The sequence below is a fragment of the Peromyscus eremicus genome, chromosome 8b, assembly GCF_949786415.1.
Source record: "Peromyscus eremicus chromosome 8b, PerEre_H2_v1, whole genome shotgun sequence".
NCBI classification, from domain to species: Eukaryota; Metazoa; Chordata; class Mammalia; order Rodentia; family Cricetidae; genus Peromyscus; species Peromyscus eremicus.
In genome coordinates this window covers 23,067,040-23,091,291 of record NC_081424.1, presented here as the reverse complement: position 1 = coordinate 23,091,291, position 24,252 = coordinate 23,067,040, and positions in this window count along the sequence as shown.

Sequence of the window (24,252 nt, the reverse complement as noted above, 5' to 3'; positions counted from 1 at the left end):
GTTTGTTTTACTGAGGTTTTGGCAACTGAATATAGTGCGACACTTGGGATTTTGAAGAGGTTGTCAGGGGTTCACAGACTACTCCATGACAGATGGCTTTCAATGAGGCCAACGTGACCTGGCCTGCTAGGTGCTGGTTACTGTCACGCAGAAGCACACAGTGTTCCTGGCCCTGAGCTGCACTCAAGCCTCTGGTTAGCTGTCCCGTACATACTTGTTCAAAATTGAAGGTTGGGGCAAACATCTATTAATAGAAATCAACTCAAAGTTCCATCTTGTGACAATAGTGTGGAATTTCATCTATGAAATTATCTTACCACTAACTATCCCTTCTAGTAGGGAAATGTGGAGGAAAAGAAGAAGGCAATTAAACATGTATTTCAGGAGTATGGCACTGTGAATAATTTCAGCTTTTCCCCCCCTATTGCTTAGAAGAGCTTATTAGTTGTAAGTGTACTGGTGATATTGTAATAACAATAAACATGACCCTTTCATGGGATAGCCTTTTACTATACATGTGTTTTCTCTATAGATGTCAGTAAACTCAATAAAATGAGGTTTTAAAAGTACATGTAATAAATAATTCTCTTTTTTCATTTTTTAAAAATTTTTATGTATGAGTATATTGCCTGCATATATGTAATGCCTGAAGAGAACAGAAGTAGTTATTGGATTCCCTGGAACTAGAGTTACAGACAGTTGTTATAGCCACTGTTTGGGTGCTTAGAATTGAACCCCATTCTTCTTTAAGAGCAGTCAGTGATCCTAACTGCTGAGCCATCTCTGCAGCCCATAAAGTAATTTTCTGACCGATATTCTCAGCTCATCACTTGCAGTTACTAAAGGTAGTACAGTATAGTATTGTGGAGATACACGGCTTTGGTGAGGAGACACAGAGTTGAATGCTCATTTCTTTATTTGCATGTTGCTTGAGCCATGCCCATCTCTTTAGTAATAGAAGGTTGATAATGTTAGCCTTCTAACGTTGCTGTAAATGTCATACTTTTACATCCTCAGCATCACAACAGGGACTTAGGACTTGTTTAATCCATGGGGTTGCTTTTTCTCTTGAGGTTTATCAGAAGTGCAGTAAAGAGGATTGATTTGTGTCCCGTCTGTTTGTTGTCATTGTCTTTAGTATTTTGGGAGTTTGTAGTGTGACGACAGAAAAGCAGCCACTCCAATGTCACAGATGGAGAACACACATGGCAAAGCACTAAAGATGTTAGTCGGAAATGGAAACTACCTTCTCCATAATTGAGAAGGCTCTGTTGACTCTCCTCCAAGCAAACAAACAAATACCCTGTCCCTTAAACCCCTGGAAAACTGAAGTCTACTGACCACATTTATTTAATTAATTTTCTAAAGGTATTTTATAGAAAACTTTGTTATTTATGTCTTTATCTACTTCATTTTAAGATGCATACACACAAGCTTCCAAGCAAAAGTTGTTCACCCAGAAGGTCCAAGCAAGCCTCAGTTTTTGTTTTACTTTTCCATTGATACATTTCCATTGAGAGTTTGGGAGGCCATAAGTTCCATTTTTTATTCTCCCTGATTTATTATTTATGCCTATTCTCCCCTTTTGGGACTTGTTATGTGAAATGGAAAAGGCAGAGGGATGGAATACATTGACCTGAACTCTGAATCTTTATTCTTCTTAGTGTTCTCTTTTCACCATTTTTGATTTATTTCTGTGCCAAGCATCCGGTGAATACTTTGTGCAAAGCCATGCTAGCTTTAAAGCAAGCACTTAAATTAATGTTTTGGTTTTTGGTGGAGAAGGATGAAATTCATGTGGGTTGGTCTGGGACAAGATGTGCCTTTGAGACCTTGGAATTCTACTGTGATTTTTTTCTTCCCCTCCTGCCTTTTTACAGCAACTATCAGAGATGGGACATGGTGCATGTGTCATAATTGGTTTAACTTATCTTAAAAAGAAGTGGAATCTGTAGATAAAATGAGTCTTCAGTTCATTAAACCATCAAGGTTGATAATTTAGGATATGAAATTATTTCTTTGAAATAGTACTGTGTTGGTGCTATATAAACTATTTCTGTGCTCCTAGGAAATCTTTAAGCTGTACCTTCTTATAAAAGCCAATGAAACTTCTTTTGTTTTAATTGTTGTGGTTGTTTTTTTATTATTTGTTCTGCCTGTTCTGGAACTCAATATGTAGACCAGGCTGGCCTTGGATGAGAAATCTGCCTGCCTCTGCTTACCAATGTTGGGATTAAAGGTATGTGCCATGTCCCCCAACTTCTTGACAGTTACCATTTCTCAGGAGCTTTGCTGAGGTGACAGTGTATGTAAGCAATATCTTGTTTTGAATCTGGATATCTGCTTAGCATAATTTAGATTCACCATAATGACCTTTCAAGTTGATGGTGTATTACTTCTCTGTTACTTGAATTTAGTTTGTTTTTAGTATTTTGCTTCATTAGTTATGGTGTTTCACCCTAGGAGTATCTCAATTCTACAGATGAAAATGAAGTCTTTTAAGAGAATAGGGATGGTAGGGCAATGTGTATATTTATAATTAAAGAATAATTATTGCTAAATGTAGTCTTGAGCCCACAGCTAAGGAAAAACGAATATTTCATAGTAAAGAAAACCATAACCTAAAAGACATAATATTTGGTCTTAAATATGCTTATAAATTTGCTTTATGACTCTGTGGTAGTTTGAATGTAGTTGACCCATAATCTCATAGAGAATGGCACTATTAGGAGGTGTGGCTTTCTTGGAATGGGTATGGCCTTTATTAGAGGAAGTGTGTCACTGTGGAGGTGGGCTTTGAGGTTTCTTATGCTCAGAATAGTGGCCAGTATCTCAGTCGACTTCCTGTTGCCTTCAAGATGTAGGGCTCTCAACTACTTGTCCAGCACCATGTCTGCTTGCACACTGCCGTGTTCCCTCCCATGATGATAATGGAGTGAACCTCTGAACTATAAGTGAACCATCCCAACTAAATGTTTTTATTTATCAGAGTTGTCGTGGTCATGGTGTCTCTTCACAGCAATTAAAAACCTTCACTAAGACAGCCTCCAATTAGTTAATATCTGGACTTGGATTTGTTAACAGTAAAATTATTGGTTTTTTTTTTCTTTTTTTTTTGTGTGCCTTGGGACAGTGCAAATCTGAAGGTCTGAAGTCTGAGCTGTCTTGGCTTAGGGCACTGGCAAGAGCCTGAAGGATAAAGCATGTAAACAAGCAGATGAATTGGAAGCACCAGCTCCACCCATACTTCAACAGGTGAGGTAAACAGTCTAGACAATCCCTCATATACATCTTGTTGAAGAAATAACAAGTCCTTGTCATATTTGGACAGTAACTGATGGGGGAAATAGTAAATACATGGACTTTAGGGAAAGAAAACACATTTATATTGCAGAATATTTAACTATGTAAAGATGTGTTGCATTTGTTAAATTATGTAAAGATGTGTTGCTGTTTTACCTTGTCTACCTAAGGCACCTGATTGGTATAATAAAAAACAGAATGGCCAAAAAACCCCCCCAAAACCCCAGAATGGCCAATACTGAAGGAAGAGGTATAGGCGAGACTTCTGGGCAGGGGAATAAGTAGGAGGAGGAGTTCAGGCTGGAGAGTTAGGGGGAGAAAAAGAGATGCCAAGGGTCAGACAGCCAGACATGGAGGAAGCAGGAAAGTAGGACATACAGAAAGGTAAAGAGTCCCAAGGCAAAACGTAGATGAATAGAAACAGGTTAAATTAAGTTAAAAGAGCTAGTGGGACAAGCATAAGCTAAGGTTGAGCATTCATAATTAGTAATAAGTCTCTATGTCTTTATTTGGGAGCTGGTTGGAGGTCCCCCCAAATTCCAATTACATGTTTATCTTTCTATTATGAAAATCAAAGCAGCATTGTCTTTCATTTATGGTTTTTGGTGGTGATTGTGTTTTGTATGTCATCAAATCTGAGCAGAGACAGATATGCAAGGTCACGTAGAGTGAAACTTTACTTAAATAGGTAGTTGTTTTAGTCATGATCACTTAACTCTTAAAGGCAATATTAGGTAACATCAATGTTTTGAGCCTCCATGAATCTGAAATTGGGAATATAAGTTACAAATCTGATGCATCTATAACGATGTAAGAAAGAATTCTGGTTGAAAGTTTCCCTGTATCTAGGGGTAGGACAAAGATAGCAGAGAATACAGATACAATTTTTTATGAATGAAACATGAAAGTGAAGGAGGACCATCACTGGGCAAAATGATTAATGAGGTATCTGTTGGGTATGCCCATATGAAGCAAGGCCATCAATCTACTGCTGAACCCTTCCTTTTATTCTGGAATCCTTCTTGCATTTCTTATTTCTTTCAAGCATCCAAGCTTAAAATTCAAAATTCATCCTTCAGTTCTTTCTTTCACTGGGCTTTTGCAACCAGTCAGTTTCTAAGCCTGCTTGATTCTACATCTAAAGTAGATCTAACATCTACCTTCTTTACATGCCTGTTCCTAATCTAATCAGCTTCCTCCCCATACTCCCTGAACTGCCTTGATTCATTGTTAACACACCCTCGTCTGATGAAAATTCCCACTAATTTGGAGCAACTCCCTTTATCAATTTCCAGCATTTCCATAAATCCCTCTTTTAGTTTCTTAACATTAAATTTAATGTTTTGAAAAGACATATTGATGAACTAAATTTATAAGCTTGTATAGAACTTAATTTATCTGTTTGCATAATCCCAAGGTACACAATGTATAACTATGATAAAACTTGGTTGTGCTGTGATCCAGATATTTTGAGACTATAGGCTGTATACCACTATTATCATTTATTCGAATAAAATACAGATTCTATTATGTTTATAGAGACCATACAATTTATTGTTCTAACTAGCTCACTTAGGATAATGAAAATATATTAATGATTTATTATAATTATAGATGGACAGTAGTATAAATTGGAACTTGTCCAGGCAAAGCTGGAAATAGAATCACCTTTGCTGTATTGCTCCCTGCTTTCATCAGAGAGCTTTTTACCACCTAAAAATAGAAGTAGGGTTTTGTTTATTTTCTTAATTTGGCACTCAGGAGATTCATACTAATTTTTTTGACTCTTGCTGATGAGTATCCCTTTGCATTCTTTGATATATTTTTTTATTCTTGTATGTTATGTTATTTCCTCTCCCTAGAGTGCTGTTGCACACTTTTCTGATTCAATTCCCTTACAACATTTTGTCTTTTCTTCTTTTACTGTGTAGTCCTGGATGTCCTGGAACTCATGATGTAGACCAGGCTGACCTTGAATTCACAGAGATCTGCCTGCTTATACTTGCCAAATGCTGGGATCAAAGGGATACACCACCACGGGCCAGTTCTCTTACAACCTCTAAAGTAGAATTTATCCTTTATATTTTTGATCAAGCTTCATTAACTTATGTTTATATACTTAAATTATATATGTATGTATTACACATATCAGACATGTTATTTTGCTTTCTTAACACCGTTTTACTTAATTATCTGATCTTCCTAAAGATTCTTGAAGGCATCACTGTTATCTTGTACTACATTTCCTCTTGATACTTTGGAGTTCTCTTTCACCACACTCTCATTATTATCTAGACACGAAGAACTTACACAGGGACAGAGCAAATACAAGAGGGAGTGGTTATGCTAGAGGAGAAACTCGGAGATTGAAGATCCCAAATGCAAACTCCATGGCTGCTTCAGTAGAAAGTGGAAGAAACATTGGCTAAACCAAGGTGTCATGGACATGGAGGAGGGTTTAGTAGGTTTGGAACAGCTCATGAGAGTAGCTGGGAGAAATGGCAGGGACAAAACTCTGAATTTCCTTTGGCCCTGGGACGTCATTATTCAAAACAACACCCAGAGCAGCAGCTCCAGCATCACCTGGGAACTCATAAGAAATGTGTGTCCCAGCTCCCTCTTTGCACTGTCAGGATCCTCAGGTGATTTGCCTACGAAGCCTAGGCCTAGAAGATTTGCTTTTCTTTGGCTGAGTTAAACATTGAGGAGTGGTATTCAAACATCTGCTAATTAAAGTGAGCTGATTAAATATAAATCTGATAATCCACTTATTCCCCTTGGTTTCTTAGTCTTTGAGTGACAATGCAGATCTTGAGTAGATTTTCACGAAGGTGAGACATGGAGGAAATTTAATCTCAATGTGAATTGGAATAATATTTTTTCAGATAAGAAACTGTGTCTTAATAAGATTTGGGTGGAGAATAAATGAAACAATCTAATTATGGGTGAACCAGAGTGTTCATGAGTTTGCTCTTGTTATTAGATCTGAACTTTTTTTTTGACATTGAATCTATTCTTCCCAGTTTTTAGAGCCTCAGGATAGGAAAACAGTTGGCCATCTGGTTTTACTAAACACTTTCTCACGTATGAGGACAAGATGTATTATTTGGATCTACTAGGAGGAGCACTATTGGAAGAATTTAGGACAGTTTCTCTATACAAACTATCTCTCAGGGATTGAAAAAAAACTTGGCCTGTATCAAAGATTAAAGGAATTTATGCATAGAATACTTCTGATTCTTGATATGCTTCATCTATCTTTAGATAGTATATAGAAAAAAATTCATCTAACTACAAAATGCACCTCACAGTTTGAAATCTACTAAAGATAGTATATAGAAAAAAAATTCAACTAACTACAAAATGCACCTTACAGTTTGAAATCTACCCAGCCCTTCACTGACCCTTTTCTTAATAGAATAAAAAATTTCACTCACTCCAGTTTTCTAGAAATGACTTCTGTTATATTTTCCTTGTTTTGTTCATTATTAAATTAAGTTGGTATTTGTTTGATAAGATTATTAGTAAATAAGAAAAATATTAAATATTAAATCATGTTTTGGAAAAGACCAACAGTAAATTTTAGATAATCAGAACAATACTGTTTCATTGAAAAAAAGCAACATGAAATGATTGTGTTAAACGTATTGTTTCTATAGTGATAACAAACAGAAGTCTTTTGGCATTGCTAATTCTACACTTGAAATACACATCTCCTCTTCTCTTCCCATGACTTAATCCCACAAGCATTTAGTAGATATTATTTTCCTTCAATGATTCTTGTATAATTTTCCAGAGGGTACTTTGATTACAATTAATATCCACACAAGAATATAAGGTCAAACTACTTAATTATATCTAGTATGATAGATTGAAACAGATGTCTTTTGGCATGTGTATCTATCCAGCTACAGGCAATATTACTCAGCAAATGACAGATTATATTTCTTGATTTTTGTATTTGGTTCAATTATTTGTTTAAGCGCCAATTTGTTCTTGAGATAACATCATACAGGAATCTGTCAAAACATTAGCCAGTTAATGAATTTTTAGTGTAATATGTCAAAAGATATTTAAACTGAAGATCAAAAGAAATAGGGAAAATAGAAAAATTTTGTCCTCACATTACAAAGGTCAAAGTCGATGTATCAGCAGAGAATCTGTCACTACCATGACTCCTTACATGGAGTTTTCTTTAAAGGATTTATTGTTAGGGATAATAAAATTGATAACAAGGTAAACAAAACATTCTCAGTGTTTTGAAATTCATGCAAAATGTGCATGCAGATTTTCTTCATCTGTGCATCTCCATCCCCACCATGGCACCAGAGTGTCCACTCCTAGCTTCTTTAAACTTCTCATCTGCTGAATATTCAAAGATTTTTGAGACCTTTGTTTACAATGTCTATGGGATTTTCATATTCTCTCTCAGGTTAGTCTTAAGCTGTGTGGGATAAAGGATGGTCATTTTTTACTGACTTGTAGGTCTCTTGCTTTTCCTTGATGGGGTTGTATGAGATCAGCAAGTTTGTAGTCAAGATTATCTACATCCATATTACAAAATTCTTTATAGTAGTTTAGTATTGCTAATTTTTGTTTGTATACCCAGCACACTTAGATAAGCAGCATTTGTGGTTATTACTATTCCTTGAAAAGGAAGTTGGAAATTCGAGAGATTAAAAGCTGTTCTGATGGTTTGCTGTGATAAACACCATAGTCAAATTCAGGAAAGGCTTATTCCAGCTTATAGTTTATAGTTCACCATCAAGGGAGCCAAGGCAGGAACCTAGAATCAGAAACTGAGGCAGAGACCACAGAGGAACACTACTTGCTGACTTCCTCAGCTACCTTTGTTACACAGTCCAGGCCCCGCTGCCAAAGGTTGGTACTGCCCACAGTGGACTGAACCCTCCTATATAAATTAGCAATCAAGAAAACTTCCCACCAATATGCTCATAGACCAATCTGATGGGAAAAAAATTCCATAACTGAAGTTCCTTCTTCCCAAGTGACCGCAGATTGTGTCAAGGTGACAAAGACTAATATCAACATAGAGGCTCTTAAGCTAATACCCATGAGCAGCATGAGGAGTAAACCAACACCATCAGTAAATATAGCAACACTAAGTGAGTTATATTAGAGAACAGCAGGAGGAAAAGGTACATGTTGCCTCCATACAAATGGTTGCTAATGAGCCAGGGCAAAGAGAGAATGATGTATCCTTAGAGTGAAAGCTGTACCATTAGCACATCTGGCAGTAGAAAACAAAAAGGGGAAGATCCTCAACTTGATCACACAGAGATGGCAGTCGATAAATAAGTAAGTACCCTTCCCCCTCATTATGCTAAATCTTCATTAAAAAGCTCTCAGGGGCCCACAAAATTTAAAATTTATTGTAAGTCAAATCATTCACATGGGAAATGGTTCTATAAAGATTGTTGCTCAAGGTTGGACTACCCTGGGGAATTCCCAGGCAAATAAGTATTTTCAGTTTGCAGTATCAGATTTTGCCAGCATATGTATAATTACATCTGATTGATTAGCTGATTAATTAATCAATTATTTTTTTATGGTTCTTGGGCTTTTACTCAGGTAATGCGCTGTAAGCAAGCACTGGACCACGGAGCTGTAGCCCTTCCTTTCCTCTTTTCTATTTTGGGACAAGGTCTCTGTAAGTAACTCAGGCTGGCTTTGACCATGCAGGCCTCAAATTCATAATCCTCCTGCCTCAGTTTCTCTAGTGACACCAGGCCCAGTAGACACAACTAACTTTTAAGATTTAAGAAACAACAACAAACCAAACAAAACTGGGAAAATTGCCAGTGTTCTTCAGCACTCTTCAATCAGACTTGGGCTTGGGAATTGGACTACGAATTACAAAGTAAAATGTAAGTGAGTAAAACGTAAGTGGGGCGGGAGCTTAGCATTTTTTTTTTTTTTGTGCAATCCTCAGCAAGTCTGTTACTATAATGCTGTCAATTTCCCTCGTATTTGTTGTTCAAACAGAACTAAAGATAGAATAAAATATATTTGGGAGTGACTATCAGTGTTTGAGATATAGTAAAAGTTCAGTTCTGGCTGGATATTTTTTATATATTATTGAGTAGAGGAGGCCATTGCACCAGAATTCAGTGTTTAAGATACTGTTATGAGCTGGGCAGTGGGGGCGCATGCCTTTAATCCCAGCAGAGTCTCGGGAGGCAGAGCCAGGCAGATCTCTGTGAGTTCGAGGCCAGCCTGGTCTACACAGAGAGAGATCCAGGACAGGCACCAAAACTACACAGAAAAACCCTGTCTTGAAAAAAAAAAGATACTGTTATGATTATTAATAATCTTTTTATTATTTATTACCAGAAAGGTATTTAACATAATTTCAATGTGCTTCCTGAAAACAAATCTTCATTGTACTCGTTGTCAGTATGTCCACAATGGCCATGATGCATTCTTGACCTTTTTGTTCATCATTGACTCTGTGGTTGGCACATTGCTGTCATTTCTGGAGGAAACAGCTCCTATCATTGAACTTAACGTGACTTAAGAGACAGTCACTGGCAAGGTAGAGCCTTCCTCTTTTCTGACTTCAAGGGATTTGAGTTTAGTTAAGATGAACTTTGATTTACTTACAATGAATGCAGGTGCCTTGCAATGGATTTTTGCCTTTTTCAAGTGTCTCAAGTGCTGACTAACAGCTGAAATCCCTTAGAATATTCTTAAAATTATACACATATTTACAGTTGGGCCTCCATATTTCTCTGTCCCCCATCTGTGCATTCAAAAGGATGTAGATAGAAAACATCTAGAAAAAGAAAAAACAAACAAACAAAACCAGCATCTGTACCAAGTATGTACAGTGCATTTTCCTGTCACTTTTCCATAAAAAAGTACAGAGTAACAAGTACTGACGCAGTGTTTACTCTCAGTAGTTACTCTGTGGATGAGTGAAGGTATACAAGAGGAGGCGGCAGGATGTGGATTTTTTGGAACTGCCCACTCAATGGCAGAGCAACTAAACATTGAGCATTTAATGGAAGAAGCATTGATGGCTTGTCTGACCTGGTTTGGAGTCTGGTTTGGTTTCTTGCTTTCATTTCCATGTGTTTTCAGGCTCAAAGAACTGTGAACAGCTCTGGAACATCTCCCCAAATAAACCCAGCTCTGGTTTCTGTTGTTTGCAGCTTCAAGCCCCGATTGATAAGGGTCCCACTCTCCACTAACTTCTGTATTTCACAGTCATATTGAATCTTTGCCTTTTTCTTTCTCTTTAAGGGCTCCTCTGGTATCTTTCTCATGTTCAGTCCTCTTCCCCCAGTCTCCACTTCTAGGGGGAGACTGGAGAACACTCTGTGATGGTCCCTGTTATCACACACGGAACATTAAGAACTAGGCCTGTTGATACTTAGAAGTGACTTCTTCTCAAGCAGGTTGTTGAATGACACATAAAACAAACAAAACTCCACTATATCTGAATAGATGGAAGCTCTTCCACAGGGTTTGAATACATTCTTTCGCGATTTTACTGCTTGATGTAACATTTTATCCTCAAATCTTTTGTATTTTTAGCTGATTTCCTTTGTTGAACTCTTACATGAAGAAACTTCAGTTGTTTAGAGGAACAAAACCCCAGGATGTTTCAATTTTATTGACATCCCTTCTTTCCATTACTAATAGGTTAAAAATTGTGCATGTAAGAGACCTAATTCTAAATGTTTTCCATTCTGGCACGTGTATAGGTTCCTTCCAACCCAAATTCCATCTAATTTAGAATTTATGAAAAAGTTATTATGCTGACATTTAAACTTATTTGGTGATAAATTTGGCAACAGTCTCTAAAAATAAAAAAGGAGAAGAATTCTAATCCCCAAATCATTTTATGAGTTTTCAATTATTTTTAAATCAGTAATGGTACCATATTATTGAACTCTAAAAACAAAAACACTACAATTAAAATCAGACTGTAGGCAATTAGTAGTAAATCTTATTTGAAACCCAACAAAACAATTTTAAGAGTTAAAAAAATCCATGATAATTTGGTACAATAAAACGCACTATACAGTCCTATACATGGTTCAGTGACTTCTATATAAAACAAGACTTCTCACGTCATCTGCAGATTTTCATAGTTTCAAAATAAAGGGCAACCCAAAGAAGGGAAAAACTCCACCAAATATTATTCTAAAAATAAATCCATGACATCATAGAAAACACTGGAGTTGGCTCTTATTCTGTGAAAGTACAGTAATGAGAATGAGTTATTTTTCTCTTGCTGCTCTGACAATTACCATGAATTAATTTAAAACACACAGATATTATTCTACAGTTCTCTAGGTTGGAAGTTTTATATGAGCCTCACTGTGCTAAAAACAAAATGTCAGTCAGGTGGTGTATCTTTTGGAAGCTCATGACTAAGCATATGGACCTTTTGAGCTTTGAAAAGTGGTCCGTTTTTCCATACTTGGTTTCCACATCTTCAAGGAAGTGGAAGTGTATCTCTGTGATCATTCTTCAAGAGCTGTAGCTCTCTACGATGATTCCCTCTTCCAGTTTTAAGGATCCCTGTGATTATATTGAATCTGCACGAGTACTTAGGGATAATATCCCTGGCTTTATTCTTTACATGTGCATGTGTGTGTGGTGTGCATGTGTGTTTGCATATGTTTGGGGAGTACAAACACATGTGTGTGTTGAGGCCAGGGGTTGATGAAAGGTATTTTCTCTATTGCTCTCTACTTTATATGTTGAGGTAGGATCCCTCACTTGAACTCAGAGCTTGCCAGTTGGACTAATCAAGCTAGCCAGGCCATTCCTACAATTTTCTCCTAAGACTGGAATTATAGGCAGGCTACTACACTGGGGCCAGGATTTACGTGGAAGTTGGGCATATGAACTCCAGTCCATGCTCTTGGGTGATAAACTCTTTATCTACTAACCCATATTTCAGCTTTTTCTTAACTCCCATCTCTCTTTCTCTCTCTCTCTCTCTCTCTCTCTCTCTCTCTCTCTCTCTCTCTCTCTGTGTAATTTATACAGCAGAGGCAAGAGGTAGGGTTTGTTTTGAATGTCCTCTATAACTCTCTGCCTTAATCCTTTGAGACAGGGTCTCTCCCTGAACAAGGCATTCAGAAAGCTATCTTATGTCCTCATAATTGCCAAGTGTCTTAGTCAGTGTTCTATTGCTGTGAAGAGACATCATGACCATGGCAACTCTTATAAAGAAATGTATTTAATTGGGGCTTGTTTACCTTTTTAGAGATTTAGTCCATTGTCATCATAGTGTAAAGCATGGTGCCAGACATGCAAACATGGGGCTAGAGAAGAGCCCAGAGTTCTACATCTGGATCTACAAGCAGCAGGCAGAAAGAAAGACATTGGGTCTGGGTTGAGCATTTGAAACCCCAAAGCCCACTCCCAGTGACACACTTCCTCCCACAAGGCCACACCTCCTCCAACAAGGCCACACCTCCTAATCCCTGTCAAGTAGTACCACTCCCTAATGGCCAAGCATTCAACTATATGAGCCTATGAGGGCCTTTCCTGTTCTAACTTCCACACACACCAAGTGTCCTTAATCACTCAACCACATCTCCAGCCCCTTACTTTCCCCATTTTAACAAATAACTCTCATTTCCTTTTTCTTTTGCTGCACAAAATAACAGGTTTAATTAAGACATTTTCATGTATGTATACCATTGCTCTTTGCTCATACTTACTCCCATGTTACCCTTCCTTATCCCCAATACACTTCCTATTTCCTCCCTTCGACTTCTTCAATTTCAGGTACAAACAGAACATGCAGTGTTCACCCTCCATTTCTTTTCTTTTTTTCCTCCTACCCCCTTCACTTTGACTCTTCCCTCTACCTACATAGCTCTACTTTCTACTTTCATGTCTGATGTGTGTAATTTTAAAAATCTAAATTTTGTGAATGTGAGAAAACAGGTGATACTTGTCTTGAGTCAGGCTATTTGTGCTCGATGTGACAATCTCAAGTTCATGCTACAGGTTACACAATTTCCCTCTTTCAGTGAGGTAAAACTCTGCTGTTTACATGTACAGCATTTTCTTTTATCTACTGATGGCATTCATATTGGTTTCATATCTTGGTTATTGTGAATAGTGTAAAAGAAACATGGACGCACATTTATCTTGGTGATGTGCTTAGATTTCTTTGGTTGTATATCTGGGAGTATTATAGCTGTCTCATATGGTAGTTCTATTTTTAGGAAACTTACCTTCATCTTTGAGTCTAATCCCTTTTGCTATGTATTAGAACATATTCCTAGGTTCTAGGGGTAGATATCTTTGGTAGAGGTGCAAGTTTGTGCCAATGTAAGAATAATGACATAGAATTGTAAAAAAATAATGGAAATCCTAGAGCCCCATGGAGTGTAACTGATTCTCTGGGCATTCCTATGAATATTGTGAGGACCTTCCAAAGTCTTACCACACAAAATGTGGTCCATGAGTCATAGTGTGAATATCACCTAGCAGCTTGCCAGAAATGTACTTGTGGGTCCTAGCCCATTGACACTGGTGTGGGACCTGCAGTTTGACAAGCTACTGAGATGAGATTCATATGTATCCACAGGGCATAGAGAAATACTCTCTTTTCCTAATTAAATCAGAGAAAGGTTTATCACATCTGCAGTAGTTCTAGAACTTTTTTGACATGTTAATTTGAGGAAACCATCTGAGAACTTAAACTCCTGAAAGATGGAAATGAAGCGTGATTTTAATTAGTCTTAATAATAAAAACCTGGAGTGAGGTATTAGAGTGAAAGCTGAAAGATCAGAGAAGCAGAGCAACAGCCAGTAGAGAGATTTCTTAACTCTATGAATCCTCAGATTGAATGGGGGTTAGGGTCAAGACCCTTTCTCCACCTGCCTTATATTCCTGTCTCTACCTCCCTAGTGCTGGAATTAAAGGCGTGAGCCTTCCATGTGCTGGAATCAAAGGTGTGAGCCACCATCACCCAGCTCTGTTTCTCTTTTAGACTGGTTCAATCTCATGTAGCCCAGAGTGGCCTTAAACTCCTGATCTTCCTGCTTTCTACTCCCAAGTGCTGGGATTAAAGGTTTGTGTCACCACTGCCTGGCCTCTATGGTCAACTAGAGGCTAGTTCTGCCCTCTGATTTCCAGGTGAACTTTGCCATAACACAAACAAAATATCATCCAACCTGGAAAGAGGGAACATGGACAAAACAGACCTGAAAACATTATCTTAATCTTTAGCAAAATTATAGATGGGGTAATAAGCTGTGACACTTAGAGGAACTTTAGAGAACTGTGATATCCCAAGGTTTGAAGGTAAGTTCACTGAGAATAAGGTATATTTTATATCTTTTATATCTTATACATTTTATATCTTCTTTGTAGTGTTTTTTTAAAAATATGGTAAAATCAACAAAACTTGTGCAATATAATTCTTAAGCAAATCACTTGATATATTTGGTGAAGCACTATGTATGATTTGTGAATGAATTCACAAAATGTAAGTTGGATGACAGTCTTTAGCAATCCCACTTTGCTATGACCATGGTACTCAAGGTGTTGGCCTGGAAATTTATAGGAGCAGAAAGGTGGGAGTCTCCCCTTAGGCATTTGTTCTTAACTCTGTTATTCATTTTTACAGGGCCATTTGAAATACTGAAATTGCAGTAATTTTTTTCACTTAAATTTAATGAGATAAAAAATAGGATATATCACATTGAAAAAGAAGGGTTAAAAATTTTCATTCTTAAGAGGAATATTGGGAATAAAGTCATAGTGAACTTTACTGCTGTGGGATGTTCTGTATGCTCTGAATGTGTTGCTCTGGTTGGTTAATAAAAAAGTGCTGATTGGCAAGAAAGGTGGGACAAATAGAGAGGAGAAGTCTGGGAAGTGGAAAGCTGAGTGAGGAAACGCTGCCAGCTGCCGTCATGAGGAGCAGGATGTAAAGTACCGGTAAGCCACGAGCCACGTGGCAAGGTATAGATTTATAGAAATGGGTTAATTTAAGATATAAGAAATAGATAGCAAGAAGCCTGCCATGGCCATACAGTTTATAAGTAATATAAGCTTCTGAGTGATTATTTTATAAGTGAGCTGTGAGACTGTGGGGACTTGGTGGGACCCCGGGGAGAAACTCTCCAGCTATACTTTACTGTTGGAAGTAAATTTCTCTGCCTATAGGTAGGCATATTAGTGATCTACTTGAAAAATACAAATGAACAGAAGCCAGAGTTTTAACTTATAGTCTTCTCTTAGGTTAATGGTATAATGTAGCCTTTGGAGGACAAGGTGAGAGCATTATTTGATTTTTGCATCCCCAAGCCCTAGCCTAAAACTTAGAATTTACTAGGTACTTGGTAAATATTTGTTGAATGAATAATTCTTGAATTATATAAAAATCAGAATTATGGTTGGTTTTAGTAACTGAAACCTAAAGTCTAGGGTATAAGATAGTATATATCAAAAGTATATATCTAATTCTAGGTACCATATTAAAATATTTTAATTTATTCTTTGGTAGTACTGGGGATCAGACTCAAAGTCTTATACATGGTAGTTAAGGAGTCTATCCATGGGCTAGACACTCAGCCCATTTCTATCATATTTTATAGTATCATATTGGCAAGAAATTATTAAAAGAAGAAACTCCTTGGGGGAAAACTGGAAAGTTGTCCCATATGAGGTAATTTAGAAGAAGAAAGAAGTAAATGGGAGGTATTTAAAATTTTTATTTATTTGTGCAATGATGGAAATTGAATGTAAAGCTTTGCACTTTGGTAGGCTCTTCTACTGAAAGCATCTGCATACCCAACTTCTAAGAAGATGTAACTATGTAAATGGGCTTTGTTTTAACATTCTTAGGTGAACCAAGGACAGGCTTGCTGACCTGATGTGCTGACTGAGCAAATGAAGGAGACAGGACCTGTTCAATTGAAGTTTAATGTTCAAGTTTTCTCAATAGGGTCACCTATGATGGACTGGAAGTTCCCAGGCAGAATTTTTTATTTCTCAAGCATGTCTGTTCATAGGCTATAGACTTTTGTTGTCAATATCACTGTAGTATTGTGCAAATATTTATTGACTTTTAATTTGTTTACTTTTAAGGAATTGATATGTTTGTTATGTCTGTCTATTTCAACTAGACAAAGAATGTGAGGATGAGGGAAACAGGACTCCTCAAGACATTCAGAGTTCTTAAATAATTTCTATGCCATCTTATTTTAATTTTATTTATACAGTGAATCAGCGGTGAACCTAAAGATGTTAGCAAGATAAAAGTTTCTCTAGATTTCCTTCTACTCCTAGTAACTACAATAGAGTCACATGGCCTGCCCAATCATTCCCTCAGATTACTTTTAGAAACAAAAAATTTGAGATGCATTTTCTAAAACTGAAGATAAGAAACCTACAAAAGAAATGTCATTTCAAATTTACAGACACGAGACTTGTTGCCATTCTTTTATTCATACGCTATCCTTTTATTCAAAGTCACAGCTTTACATTTCACGCGACACGATAATGCAATGATTATGACAATGATATAGTTATGATAATGATTTCTAAGAGAGTATGGACACAGAATTAGAGCTTGGTAGGTGTGATGGCCCATGTGGTAAGACAAGCCAGAAGAGGAGGAACTACATGTTTCAACATAGTAACAAGGTCTCTTTAGAGACCAGAATTAACAAGATCCATGTTCTTTCTAGCTCAATAGTTTTATGATGATCTTTGTACTGAACCAAATAACAAAGGTTTTATAGCATAGTCAGACCACATAAAGTTCTGGAAAATTGCAATGAAATTGTTGCAAAATACTTTGAAAAGCTGAGCAGAAACATGAACTGATATTTATCACAAATCATCTCCCCACAAATTTTCTGTGGCAAATTTGAGGTCAAAGACAGTGTTCTAGTTAAACAAAGAGTTTTTTTCTGGCCATGACAACACAAAAGAAAAGATTTTCTGTCTAATTCTTCCCATGTGTTCAGCAAGCTAAGTTTATTGTTTGGAGAACTTTGATGAGGAGAAGTTCATGAAGTAAAACCAAGTAAAGAACCCACCAATCTCACCATAGTCTTGACTTTTTACAGTCATATCATTCTGTTAGCTGTTATTCACCTGCTCATTAATCTAAGGTAGGGTCATGTCTATGTAACTATTCCCAATGAGTTTCTTTTGTTAAGTTTTACTGAAACATTATTTTTAATTGTTTACTTTTTGAAAACTTTGCTTTGTAATCATTTAGAAGCATGCTACTTGGTACATAAGAATGTATACAGCATCCATGAAAGATCTCAGTCTGTGGGGAAGGCTTTGCCCTGGAGGAGATTGGAATGGGGGGCGGGCTAGGGGGAAGGTGAGGGGGGCGGGAGGGGGGAGAACAAGGGAATCTGTGGCTGATATGTAGAACTTAATTGTATTGCAAAATAAAAATTAAAAAAAAAAAAGAAAGTTCCAAATGTAATCATTTGGTACACCCTCAACTACCCATCATTCCAGGATGCTAAATTGTTTTCAAAGCGGCTCCCCTTTGATTTGCACTTTTCCTCATATGTGCTGTAGTTGATCCTCTCTATATTTAATATGAATTATCTACTTAATATTTGCTAGAAGAGTTACACTTAATTATAAATGTGAATATTAAGATGTATTATAAAATAAAAGGAAATATTACTATGATAATCAATGAAAACTACAAATGCTTACTCTGTTAGTAAATACTGTATGTCCACTAGCTGTCTACTTGTAAATGGGACATGTATATCTATAAAGGATAAAATATTAAAAAGTTCTTATTTCATGAGATTACAGTATTCATAAATGAGAAGCATTTTAGTAGTACAATACCATATATTGCAATTTTTTTCATTTATCTTCCTTCCTTCATAATTTTGTTTATATGCTGCAGACTAACTTCTCAAGAAATAAGCATTAAATTGCCCTGAGAGTCTGCTGTGGTGTTTCATTCTGGCCATTTATCCTATCAGCTCAGGCTTGGATTACCACCTGTGTTACTCAGCTTTCAGTAACTATAACAGACCCCAACCAATGGTCTTTTGAACAGAAAAGGGTACTTTTGCTTACAGTTTCCATCCATAGTTAGTTGGTCTTATGGCTTTTGGATTTGTAGTAAATCAGGGCAAGGTAGGAAGAATTCAGCAGAACAAAGCTGTTAATTTTATGATGAGAGTGAGAAAGCAGTAAGTAGTCCAGGGTCCCACAGTCCCCTTCAAAGGCATACCAAATAACCAGAAGACGGTTCACTAGGTTCCAGGTCTTAAAAGTTTCACCAGTTCCTAATAGTGCCAAATAGGGTTCAAGTCTTTAACACATAGGCTCTTGGGGCTCATTATTGATACCACATTCTCCTTTAAAGAATGGCCCAGATCTGAATGTAGGTAGAAGGAATCAATCAACGAAGGAAGATTTTCATGTGACTGAAGAGATGTAGGAAAGCTGATGGAAGTGAAGTTTTGTTGTAGAGTCTCCTGTAGGGCCTTAAATGTCAGAAGGAAAGTTGATGAACTTTACAGACAACAAGAAACAGCTGAAAGATTAGAACAAAACAAAGAAAAGTTTCTTAGTTATTCATTCAGAAGTCATTTCAGTTAGATTAAAGGAAAATGGTTATAGGAAATCATAAGTATGTCCTGGGAATAATTGTTTTAATAGAGAAAATAAGAGTAAAACAGTACTTGGTTCCAGAAGTCAGTATCTATGGTTATCTCTAAAGTGACATTTTCAGTAAGTACCACAAAGTGACTAGATCACACTATTCTGAAACAAAGGAATAAAATGAAAATTCTTAATTCTTACCTGGCATAAATTATTCTAGATAAAGACAGCATCTACACTCAAGCAGAATTCTGTTTCCACATAGTTTATTGCTTTATTTTAATGCTTTTGTTTTGTGTTATTTTAATGTCAAACATGATTACTTGCTTTCCCAATTTATATGTAACACAAATTCCTACCAAATCCTGTAGTTCAATATTCACTGATTTGGAGTTTTAGCTTACATAGTACAGTATGATTTTGAAATGACTGTGAGGATCAGCACAAAGACCTGGAGACGAAGGAGGTGTGGAGGGAAGGAGGAGCACACAATGGGTTCGTTGGCTTTCAAAATTTGGAGTTCCTCTTAGTGTTTTTTTTTTTTTTTTCTACAGCATCATTTTTTTTTTTTTTATGTGATTGTTCCCTCATGAGAGGACCTGTGAGTGGGATGTAGGAAAGAAGTGTCTTAATAAAAAACAAGGGCTGAAAATGCTTAGACACATATGTAATTATACTTTTTCTTTAGGTCTGATGAAATGCAGACTATCCATCTGATGTGTAGCTAAAGTTATGATTGCCAAACAAAACTTTCAGACGGAAACTATGACTAGTCATATGAACACCAATGATTTTTTTTTTTGTAGGTAGGGCCAATTTGTGTGGTATTTACACCTGGGGGGGCGCGGAGAATAACACTTAAAGCAAGAATAACAGGAAGAACCAGCGGTTTCTCTAAAATGGAAGGAGACTTGCGTTTTGTTGGCTTCACTGGAGACATATTTGCTAGTGATTTAAGGAAGTTTACTGCTTTCCAGCATTTAAAAGGGGTTTTTTAAAATAAAGTTGAGGGTCTGCAGACATGGCTCAACCATTAAGAAGGAGTACCACTCTTGCATAGAACCTGAATTCAGTTCCCAGCACCCACATTGGGCAGCTCACACTGCTACCTGAACTTACAGGCACATCCTTCCCGCCTCTCCCCTCAATGTTATTAAAAATAAAATAAAATGTTTAGAATAAAGTTTAGAGTTTATAAACAGTTTATAATCTATTTCTACGAGTATTATCATAGAAACATTTAAGATATTTGAAACATACATTTTTGTTTTGCCAGTTTAAGCATGTAAAAGGATCCAGATTAAACTCACCAAAGCGGGGTGGGGGGTGGGGGGGGGAAGGTGCAGACATTAGGACTCTAAGTGGGACTAAGTGTGAGCTTCTAGGCAATTCCTTTTCTGTGGAGTTGTGTGGACAACACTTAACTTTCCCAGCTACTGTGTAGGACATGAATGACTGATAACCAGTATTTGAGTTTCGATGTGTAGAGTTTCTGTTGGGATCCAGTTTCATGAACGCGGAGTCTTACTGAATTATGTTAGCTGGTCTAATGCCATCATGAAAGAGAGTCATGCTAACACATACCCCAAAGACTCTCTCTCACCTGAATTCTACTATTAGCATGGAGGATCTGGTGGCCGAGGCCCAAGTACACAGATACTTTTGTCAGGCAGTCCCCATGATAATCTCCCAGATGGCCAATCAGTAGCTTTTTCTTTACAATGTTTATGAACTAAATATGTTAAGTTAACTCTGTAATTGGTTATACAATATTCTATTATATGGATGGATCGGAATATTCCTTATAACAAATTCACAGACGTGGAAATCCTTACTTATAAAATATGCCACTACATTGTTTTCATAAAGGCTCTAACAATTGCCATTCTTACTAGCAATTAAATGAGAGTGCCCATGACACTGAGCTTTGCAAAGAATATTATCATTATCGCTTTTTTTGGTAAGTTAAAATATCACCTTTTAATTACTTGGAATTTTTCTTTTTTAATATAGTTATATTCTCCAAATTTTTACTATCCCTTTTCTGTTCTTTAAAAACCATCATATTTGTTCATTTGTTAATGAGGCCATAGTGCTTTTCTTTTTTATAAATATAATCTTGAATTAACAAAGCATTTTCAAACTTTTACCCAGATTTTATTCAATTTTTGCATGTCTATATTTTAATGTTGCAAAGTGTGGTGGTTTGAATAGGTATGGCCCCCATAGATTCAGGTGTTTGAATGCTTGGCCCATATGGAGTGGCACTATTAGGATATGTCACCTCGTTGGAGTATGTGTGGCCTTGTTGGAGGAAATGTGTCACTGTAGGAGCAGGCTTTGAGGTCATATATGCTCCAGCTATGCCCAGTGTGGCACACAGTCTCCTTCTGCTGGCTGTAGATCAAGATGTAGAACTCTCAGCTCCTTCTTCAGCACCATGTCTGCCTGCATGCTGCCATGTCCCGCCATGGTGATAAAAGACTAAACCTCTGAAACTGTAAGCCAGCCCCAATTAAGTGTTTTCTTTTGTAAGAGTTATTGTGATCATGGTGTCTCTTCACAGTAATAAAACCCTAACTATATTTCAAAGTTATTAAAATTTTCAAATTATCTAATAAAAGTTTTAATATTTTAAGAATTTTATAGACATATACCATGTATGTATAGTTATATCTACTCTGTTGGAATATATTGCTGACTTGTTAGAGGTCACAGTCTGCCATGGCCTGGCAGCTTATCTCAATAGCTCAGCAACATGGAGCTCCCTCAGAATGTTCAGGGGCCTGGAGGACTGACTTTATCTAAAAGCTGTCTCTAAACCAGATGCCTGATTCGTCTTTAGCTTGACCTTTGGCACAGATTTCTGCCGAGAAGACTTGTGCTAAGAACTCTGCTATAGGACCCTACTGCCACATACTAAGCCTTGTGATGGGAGCATGCCACTTAATGCAAATTAGGGTTTGTCCCCAGGCTCTCCAATCCTATATATTCCTTATACTCTGGAATAAAATTGAGCTGATTCACCAAAGTCTGTTTCCCAGAGGACTCCCTCTGTCCATGCTCATGGGCTGCGTACAAAGCTTTCTGTTGCCCATTCTGCCTCTTTCTCCTCTTGACCTGATAGCCAACAGGCCAAGAGGGGAAGAGGACCCCCACAGCCCTCCACCATTTTTTCCATGCTGCTCCCTCTTAGCCACACCCCAACACTTCCCTTTGCAAACTCCCTGATCTTGTTTCTTTTTAAAAATATCCTACTCTGCCTTAATTAGTTTTTGCTGTATGTGTGTAGGTGTGGAACCATCCACTAGAGCTTGGGCAACTCTCCCTAAGAAAAATGACTATTCTTCTTCCAGCCACTATTAACTGCTAATGACTTTTTAGCTATGGGTGGAAAATTGTGAGCTCCACCTCCACCCATACATGGTCCTGGGCAGGTAACCACAGCTGCTGTGAGTTCATGAGTTCAACAGCTATGTCATGTCCCTTTTGATTATTTTTATTTCAGAAAACCTTTTACCTTTTTAGTTCAAATACATTTATACTCATTCTCTAAATTTAATTCTTTAATCTATTTGTAATTTGAAACTACTAAGTATTTAAAGTAGATATTTCCAAGAACACAAGTGTCCTCTCTTAGACTACGAGTCATGATTCCTTCTATATTGGAAGTGAAAACTATTTTGGAGTCTTTCTGTTTCATGGATGTCTCAGCATGCCACTGATTGCTGTGAAGAGACACCATGACCACAATAACTATTAGAAAGGAAAACGTTTAATTGGGGCTGGCTTACAGTTTCAGAGGTTTAGTTCATGATTGTCATGATGAGAAACATGGCAGTGTGCAGGCAGACATGCCACTGGAGAGGGAGCTGAGAGCTCTACATCTTGATCTACAGGCAGCAGAAGAAGACTGTGTGCCACATTGGGCACAGCTTGATCTACAGGCAGCAGAAGAAGACTGTGTGCCACATTGGGCACAGCTTGAGCATATATGACCTTAAAGCCCCCCCCCCCCCCCCAGTGACACATTTCCTCCAACAAGGCCATACATACTCCAACAAGGCCAGTCTTCCTAACAGTGACAACCCCTATGGGCCAAACATTCAAATACAAGAGCCTGTGTGGACCATTCCTATTCAAACCACCTCAGGAGGGCTTTGGATAAATATGGGCATTCAAAGCCTTTAGTATGATGTAAACTCTCAGAATCCTTTACTGAGTTGTATTATTCTTGTAGCCTATGTGGTACAAGATGAAAAATAAAATTATTTCACTTCAAGTGTAATCATGCTTTGGGGTATAGTTTGGAAAGAGACTTACATATATGATTATCAGAGGCTCTTTCTAGAATTATGCTCTCAAAAAGATGGCAAGGAGCTCAATGTCTGATGTTTCTGTACACAGGCAAGAAGTGGACACTTACAGGTCAGAAACATCTCCAGGTAGGAACTCACCAGAAGGTTTACTAATTATTTGGCTGCCCAATGACCGGGTTGTTACTTTCCTAAAGAAGGGGCCCCAGGAAACTTGGGTTGTTACCGAGGTAGCAACTTGCATACAGGCTGCTTCCTTCTGAAGGCCATCATCCTGCGAACGAATCTGATTTATCTCTTCTTGCTGTTTTACAGTCTTGTTCTGAACCAGACAGAAACACGGTGGTAGAAGCAAGCATGTGTATTTCCCAGTCTCTCAGCCCTCACAAAAACTTAGCCAGAAATACCCTGAGCAAATAAAGAGAACTGGAAACTTTAGAGTTCACTTTGTTTGATTTCTCTAGAACCATTAATCTAGAAAAATTTACCATTACCTTGAAGAGTGTCTTCACACTTCCTATTGTTAACCAAGCAGAAGGTTCACGAAAAGAGCAGCGTGGTCCCTTCTACCTGTAGCATAACACGCTCATCTTCCCTTTCCTCTATACAAACTAAGAAACAAACAGCCAGTGTTAACTTTCATGGCCACTACTTCCACCAGTTTTTTGTTTGTTTGAAGACAGGTTTTCTCTGCATAGCCTTGGCTATTCTGGAACTAGCTCTGTAAAGAAGGCTGGCCTGGAACTCAGAGATCCACCTGCCTCCTCTTCCCAAGTGCTAGGATTATTAAAGATGTGTGCCACCAACCCTCTGCGACTTCTACTATTTAAGCCACATGCTGACGTGGTTTGCTGTGACTTTATTTGCACACATAATTTATGTACCTTTAGGGCATGATCGTTTTGGACAATGATTCATGGCAAGACTTTGAAAATCTCATAAGATTACAGATACAGAGGCCAGTACTGTGACAAGGGACAAACACTTCATTCTGAAGTTAATGTCATTTTTTTTTTTTTTATGGGC